The 8,632-nt window shown below is 39.0% G+C and overlaps 1 pseudogene; it reads right to left on the bottom strand.

Moving 5' to 3' along the window:
- Positions 1-894: 894 nt before the first annotated feature.
- On the bottom strand, positions 895-5,808 carry LOC138848880 (zinc finger protein 717-like; annotated as a pseudogene).
- Positions 5,809-8,632: the final 2,824 nt, after the last annotated feature.

Genomic DNA, 8,632 nt, shown 5'->3' with positions numbered 1-8,632 from the left:
ATTCTTATGCAAAAAGAGAAAAAAAAGTAGTCTTGAAGAACTCTTAGCAGTTCTTTGTCACACAGTATTACTCCATCATGTTAACTGCCTATTATCTACTAAGGTGTGATTCCAGTAAAGGGTTTCTCCACACAAATTATATTTGTTGAAGACTTTTAAGTGGAGTTCCAAAAGGGAAAGAGATCTTCTACAGAGTGGTTTATCCCCCAAATGGGCAGAATGGCCAAGACTAGGGCAGAACAAAGCCAGGAGCCTGCAACTCTCTCCAAGTCTCACACATGGGTGCAGTGCCCCAGTTGGGTCATCTACCAACTTCCCAGTGGCATTAATAGTGGCTTGGGTCTGACATGGAGCATCTGAGACTAGAGTTGGTTGTAAAAGATGGTGGCATTACAAGTAATGACTTACCCTGCTGTGTCATAATGCTTGCCCCAAGTTACATTTGCAGTACATTCTGTAATTTTATTGAAGTTTACTGTATAGTAGTGGTTTTCCCACTTCTATTTGTCCTAGGACTTTTACTATGTATATGTTCTCTGATAAGGAGAAATGACTTATGGCAGAATGTTTTCTGAGGTATGTTCACTTCCTCATTTCTAAAGTCTCTTGGTCTAAGCTAACTACTGACTTTGGCAAAGAGATTTCTCATATTCAATATAATGCTAGGGCTTTCTTTTCCTTTGTGGAAGCCTTCTGATGTCCTTTTCATCTACTTAAAAGATTTCTTAAATACTATATTCAAAAGGTTTCCCTGCTTTGTGAAATCTAAGCCTATGTAGGATTCAATTCCAGGATATGCTTTACCACTTTCATTAACTTCACAGAATTTCTCTGCTTTGTGAATTATCTGATATTAAGGAGAATTGATTTCTGTTTAAAGATTTCAACATTTATTTCAAAGAGCCATACAGAGATAGGAGAGGCAGAGAGAGAGAGGGAGAGGGAGAGGGAGAGGCCTTCCATCCACTGGTTCATTCCCCAATTGGCTGAAACAGCTGGAGCTCAGCCGATTGAAGCAAGAGCCAGAAGCTTCTTCCAGGTCTCCCAGATGGGTGCAATGGCCCAAGAATTTGGGCCATCTACTGCTTACCCAGGCCATAGCAGAGAGCTGGATTGGACGTGGAGCAGCCAGGACTTGAACCAGCACCCATATATGGCAGTGGCCCCATCCACTACACCACAATGCCAGCCCCTGGCTAAAGGATTGTCTACATTCATTATATCTACAAGATTTCTCTTAGTTCTTTGAAGTGTGATGAGGTGTGAATTCCAGAAAAATGCCTTGTCACACATATTACATTGATTTCTTGGAAAACAATCTTCTACAATTGATGCATTCATGGTTTCATTCCCACTTGGATTCTGTTAAGAGGTACCCTGGTAGAAAGCTTTTCCAGTATTTAGTATAGTCATAAGATCTTCTATGCTGTATGAATTTTCTGGTGTGTTATGAGGTTTGACTTCTGGCAAAAGGCTTTTCCACACTTGTTGCATTCATAAGGTTTCTCCCCTGTGTGAATTCTTTCATGCCTACTGAAAGATGACGCAAAAGGCTTTTGCACACTCACTACATTCCTAAGGTTTCTCTCCTGGGTGAACTCTCTGATGTCTTAGGAGATGTGATTTCTGGTAAAAGGCTTTTCCACATTTATTGCATTCATAACGTTTCTCCCCTCTATGATATCTCTGATGTGTACGGAGAATTGATTTATGGCAAAAGGCTTTCCCATGCTCATTGCATTTATGAGGTTTCTCTCCTGTGTGAATTCACTGGTGTGTAATTAAGTATGACTTCCAGCCAAAGGTTTTTCCACATTCATTACATTCATAAGTTTTCACCCCTGTGTGAATTCTCTCATGTGTACTGAGCATTAATTTATTACCAAAGGCTTCTCCACACTCACTACATTTATAAGGTTTCTCTCCTGTGTGAATTCTCTGATGCAAGATGAAATATGACTTCCGGCCAAAGGCTTTCCCACACTCATTACATTCATAAGGTTTCTCCCCGTGTTAATTTTCTGATGTGTTAAGAGGTGTGACTTCGGGCAGAAGGCTTTTCCACGTTCATTACATTTGTAAGGTTTCTCTCCTGTATGAATTTTCTGATGTGCACAGAGGAGTGACTGATTACTAAAAGCTTTTCCACACTTCTTACATTCATAAGGTGTCTCCCCAGTGTGAATTCTCTGATGTCTAGTGAGGTATGCCTTTTGATAAAAGGCTTTTCCATACACATTACATTCAAATGGTTTCTCCCTGGTGTGAATCCTCTGATGTGCTGTGAGGTGTGATTTCAGGCCAAACACTTTTTCACATGTGTTACACTCATAGGGTTTCGCAACCATTTTCATTCTAGTGAGGTTTGACTCCTGGTAAATGTTTTGTCCACACTCATTGCACCCAAAGGGCTTTTCTCCTATGTGAGTCCTGTAATGGATCATGCAGCAAGATTTACAGCTGAAAGATTTCCCACAGGCTTTACACACATAAGGTTTCTTTCCAGTATATGTTCTCTGATTCACTGTAATGTCTGGTTTGTTACTGACAGTTTCCTCATACTCACTGGATCCAGAGTTTCACTGTTGTGTGAGTTAACAAACCCACTTGCTGCTTACTGAGGTTGGAATTTTTATGGAAAGTTTTTTTTCCTATGTGAGTTATCTTTCCAACAATGACAGCTGACTTCTTATAGGTCTCTTCCATATGCTCTCTCTCAAATGTAAACACTACTTTCTTCCTTTTTAAGGCTTTTGTTTGTGCACTGTGTTCTAATGGCTGCTCTGCAGTCTGAATCTTGTGAGGTTGACCAGAAGGTTCACAGCATTGGGAAGAGTTCCCAGGTACATTGCTGTCACCAGATTTCTCACCAGTTTGCATCTCACTAGGGTCATTAGGGAGATACACATCATGGAATGTTCTGTATGCCTCAGGTTTCATTCTCTTTTTGATAACTGATTTTGAAATATGGCTTGAACTTAAATTAGGTATTTTTCCTAATTCAACTCTCTTGTGAACTGATGTGTTGTTATTTGTCATTACACCTGGAATCAAATTTATGTCTTCACTTTCCTGGTTGGGGCCACTGAGGTCATCTCTTTTCTGGGCTGCTGAAATGAAAAAGCAAACAAAAAAACTGTTCATGAATCACATCTAAGTGTTTCTCTTGGAATGCTCATGTAAAAGGAATGAAGGGACTTGATATCTCAGTTTCATTTAGCTTTAGTATAATTTGTAAGATATTTATGACCATTAAATGTCTTTTCCTCTTAATACATTAACATAATAAACCATACCAATAGGTTTTCCCAATGTTCAGTTATGATCTCTTTACTATTTTAAATGTGAAAAAATGAGTTACGTGGTAAAGTGGGTTAAGCCATGCTTATAATGTCTGCTTCATATAACGGACACCTGCACCCATTCCACTTTGAGCTCCAGCTACTCTGCTTCATATGCCATTTTCTGGAATGTAAACTGGGAAGTGGCATATGATGGTTCATGTGGTTGGATCCTACACACATTTGAGAGACCCAGATGGGGTCTTGAGAGACCCAGGCCTTTGTCTTTACACTGAGTGCTTTCAAGCAGTTGATTTTCCCTGTCCTGTTTCCTTACCTTTTTTTCTCATAAAACTTGTGTTTAGAGATTGTGCTGTGGTGTAGAAAGTTAAGCCTCCACCTGCAGCAACAACATCCCAGGTGTTCACTGGTTTGAGTCCTAGCTGCTCCACTTCTGATCCAGCTCCCTTTTAATGGTCTGGGAAAGCAGTGAAAGATGGCCTGAGTACTTGGGCCCCTGCAACCACTTAGGAGTACCTGATGAATCTCTTGTCTTGTGGATTCAGTCTGGCCCAGTCTTGGCCATTGTGGCTATTTGGTGAGTGAACCAGTGGGTAGAAGATATCTCTCTCACTCTCTTTGTATTTCACCTTACCAATAAAATAATTTTTTAAAAGCATTTTGTGTTTTCCTGCTATCTTTCAGTCTAGAAGATAGACCAGTTTATTGGATCATTTACTTGCAGGTAGTGGAGAGGGACAAGTGCTTATATCCTAAGCAAGATCATAATTTAGGAAGAGAAAATGAACCTATGGTTGTTTCATGTTCAGTCATCTCATTTGAATGGCATTTGTGGTTTTCTTTTCCTAGTGAAAATCTGATTTTATCTGTACTCTGATGACAGCTCTCTCCATTTTCACAGGGAAACATGACATCTTCAGCTTCTCAGAACCACAACAGATAAAGAAAAATCCCAATGCATTTCCTGAGTATTAGCTCCCTACCAGATTAAGGTACTGTTTTTGTAATGCAGTGTCTGCTCATCTTGTTTTAAATTGTTTACTCTAGCTCATTCTGAGATCAACAGCCCTGCTTTTCTCCTATCAATTGCCTATATACACACTCCTCCTTGATAATTTGAGTTTCTGAAGGCCTTTGTTTTAAGTATTGTAGGATCAGTTGTCTCCTAGTTTCACAGAATACTGATTCTCTTTATCTTTTTGTTTTTCAATTACATAGAAAGAAGGGAGAATTCACACTTCAAACTCAACTAGTAAACAAAACTGGGCCATTCAACAAAAGCATGGTATGACTTGAACTCAGGACCCAGAATCTCCACTTGTGTTAGTGAAGAATTATTACTGGATATCACAAGACAGAAGCTTTCTCCCAAATTTTATCATTTATCTGTTTACTAACTTCAGAGTCAGAGACAGGAAATTAGAGACAAAGAGAGAGAAAAAAAATGCATGGAGAGCTGTCATCCACGGTTCACTCCTCAAAGGTTTGCTGCAGCTCATTTTCTTACTTATCTGAGATGCAGAAAGAGAAAGAGTAACATGAGAGACAAAAAACCCCCATCAATGGTTCATTCCTGAAATGTGTGCAAGAACAAGCTCTGTGCCTGACCAAAACCAGGAGTGAGGACACAATCTAGATAACTAGTAAAAAACCAGGACCTATGAGCTGTCCAATTAACAGCTCTAAAGGAATTAATAACTACATAAAAAACTGCATGACAGTAACAGTATATCAAAGTGTAGAGAAACACAAGTTAGAATTTAGACAATGTCCAAATCTAGAAAAAAACCTTAGTAGAGTCATGAAGAAATTGGAATTTTTAACAAACAGCATAGTTACCAAGAGTAGGAGAGGGAAAGAAATGTACACTTCTGAGTCTTCCCTGGATACTACAGAATACTTATGTCTGATTCATGAAACCAGCTGTCTTCTGGGCTGGGATGTGGAAAAGTTAGTGAGAAGAGACCCAGTCAACATCTGCTTCACTCTTTCTGTCAAGGCCTCCCTGTACACTATGTGAAGACTGACCTGGGAGCCTCTGGTGTAGGCCTTCTTCCACCATCCATGGTTCTGCTCCTTGCTCCAACTTGCAGATCAAGTGAGGTTTGGTAATGCAGTGCCCTATTAATGGAAAAATAATGTAAGACTTGGTCAAATCACTAACTTAGATTATTTAAAGGATAGCAGGTAGGTCTCGCAGCTGTATGATGGAGGTTCTGATTTGAATCCTTTCCTAGAAAGTTGATACTCATTCTTTACAGACTCAAATTCTATACCCATCCAGCATGAAACTTCAAAAGTGTTCACTGATTAGTCAAATTAGAAAATGTTTCACTTGGGCACAGCAGGGATGTTACTCACCCAAGGACTGAAGGTTGTTGTAGATCTCTAGCATTGTATCCCTATACAGGATTCTCTGAGCACTGTTCAAGTTTTGCCACTCCTCCCAGGTGAAGTCCACAGTTAGGTCTTCAAATGATACCAACACCTGTAAAAAAACATTCATTAGGGGTCGGCACCATGGCTCACTTGGCTAATCCTCTGTCTGTGGCACCGGCATCCCATATAGCCACCAGGTTCTAGTCCACAGCAGAGAGCTGGACTGGAAGAGGAGCAACTGGGACTAGAACCTGGCACCCATATGGGGGTGCCAGCGCCACAGGCAGAGGATTAACCAAGTGAGTCATGGTGCCAGCCCCAAGAATTATTTTCAATTAACTTCATAGCCTGTGTTTCTTGCATGCCTCTTGTAAGATGCTGCTACTTTTGCGAGCTATAACAGAAAGCAAAATCTAAATGAAAATATCTGCCTCTATATTAATTGAATAATTCAAAAATAAATCACTACAATAGAGTATCCTTTATTATTCTGTAAGTAATCCTTCTCCTAATAATTATGAAAGAAACGCACAGTATGATCTGCAGACACAAAGTATGACCAGATTATTAAATTAACATGTTAGATGGAGGCACAGTTTCAATATCAATCAACATAAAGTTAGAAGTTTCAAATAGATTTTTCTATATTCTCAGGTTGCAGTTCACTGAAACACCAAAAATATTTTTAGATATTTTGCATGAGTATGTTTTCCTGAATATGATACAATGTAAGAGCACAAAGAACATGGGCCAGTAATTCTTCCCACACCACCCTCCCTCCTGCCCTCATTCCTAACCTTCTTCCTCCTTCCTCTCCTATTCCATTTCTTCATTTTTTACAAAGAACTATTTTCAATTAACTTTATACTCATAAGATTAAACCTACACTAAAAAGGAGTTCAAACAGGGGCTAGTGCTGTGTCACAGTGGGTAAAGCCGCTGCCTGCAGTGCCAGCATTCCATATGGGTGCCAGTTCAAGTCCTGGCTACTCCATTTCTGAACCAGCTCTCTGCTATGACCTGGGAAAGCAGTAGAAGATGGCCCAAGTCCTTGGGCCCCTGCACCCACATAGGAGTTCTGGAAGAAGCTCCTGGCTCCAGGCTTTGGATCGACACAGCTCCAGGCATTGCAGCCAACTGGGGAGTGAACCAGCACATGGAAGACCTCTCTGCCTCTCCTCTGTCTGTGCAACTGTGACTTTCAAATAAATAAATCTTTATTTAAAAAAATAGCGTGAAGAAAAAAAACACACTCTTCCTCAACAGTCAAAACAAGGGCTGTCCAAAATCATCACATAAAAAACACACACACTCTATTAGTTACCACATATCAGAGAGAACACATGGTATTTGTCTCTTTGAGGCTGCCTTATTTCACTAAATATAATGGTTTCCAGTTGCATCCATTTTGTTGCAAATAAAAGGATTTCATTTTATTTTTTTACTGCATTCTAGTACTCCATAGTGTATATATACCATAATTTCTTTATCCAGTCTTCAGTTGATGGACATCTGGGTTGATTCCATATCTTAGCTATTGAGAATTGACTGCAATAAACCTGAGCATACAAATCACTCTTTCATATGCTGATTTCATTTCCTTTAGGTAAATTCCTAGAGTAAATTGCCTGGGTCATGGGGTAAGTTGATATTCAGATTTCTCCAAAACAAAATTCTATAAAAGGATTGCCTATAATGGGGTAAGATAAATTTCAGTATGTCATGACCATGGCCCACTCATCTTTGATATTATTTCTTTTGAGATGATCATAGATCCTAATCCATTCAGGAAAACTCTTACAGGGAATATGATGTCAGCCAAGCAACTGGGACTAGATATACACTCTGTCCCTTCTGAATACGGTTCTACTTGGTTCAATTCCCTCTTCTGTGTAAAGCAAAAATAGCCAACATAGTTCCAAATAAGGCAATTCTAGCATGCTGACAAAAATAGATTTCACACACATCTTGATGGTGGAAGCCCTGTGGAGGATGATTGTTACATAACAATAATTCACTTCACTACCCTGATATTCTGAGGCACCCAGAATAAGCATCTGCTAGAGCAATTGATCCTCACAGAAAATGGCACTGCAAGTCTACAGAATGGCCCTATGGGCTTTTCAATAGTCTTAGAGACATGTATCAAAAAATGCCATAATTAATCCATAGTTCACACTAAGTGTCTAAGAAATTAAGAACTATATGGAGTGTAGACAAAGCATGATGTTCTAATTGAGAATGTGTTAAACTTAGGTTAAATATAAGTTTATAAATAAATAATAATCACTTCATATTTCATGTTATAATATGAAGCCATAATTATGAATTAAAAATGTTGAAAATAAACAAAGGAGAGAAACAGTAACAGCTGGTGGGGAATAACTCATATAAACAGCCTATATACTGCATAGGAAACAAAACAGGGGAAAAACTATAAAAAATTAAAACCTTTTTTATGTGAAAAGAATCTTAACAGAGTGAAAAGGAAACCCATTTGATGGGAAAATATTTGTAAATTTTATTTGATAAGAGAATAATATTGGGAATATATGGTATACAGAAACTCCTGCAACCTCAAAGCAATAAAAACAGATTTTAAATGGGCAAATGACTAAAGAGACATTTCTACAAAGAAGATACATAAATGGTTAAACCCATTCCCCTGCCCCCACCAGATGTTCATAGGGATAGGGTTTTATATCATTTATAAGAACATAAACAAAGAATGCAGGATATGGTTTCACTTTAGATTTCTTGAGCTTTTGGAAAGCTACAACAAACATTAAACAGAGTCGAAACTATGATCTAAAGGCTGTGAAAAGGACCATGAGGGAGGGAAACAGGAGTGCTGGAGTACAAAGGGCCACATCTGTCAAGGGAAATTACACAGCAGCCAGAATGGGAGATCAGGTGGAACCCTGAATGAACCATGTTACTTTCTTTTCCAG

Source organism: Oryctolagus cuniculus, chromosome 3, assembly GCF_964237555.1.
Source record: "Oryctolagus cuniculus chromosome 3, mOryCun1.1, whole genome shotgun sequence".
NCBI classification, from domain to species: domain Eukaryota; kingdom Metazoa; phylum Chordata; class Mammalia; order Lagomorpha; family Leporidae; genus Oryctolagus; species Oryctolagus cuniculus.
This window is presented reverse-complemented; position numbering and strand designations above follow the sequence as displayed.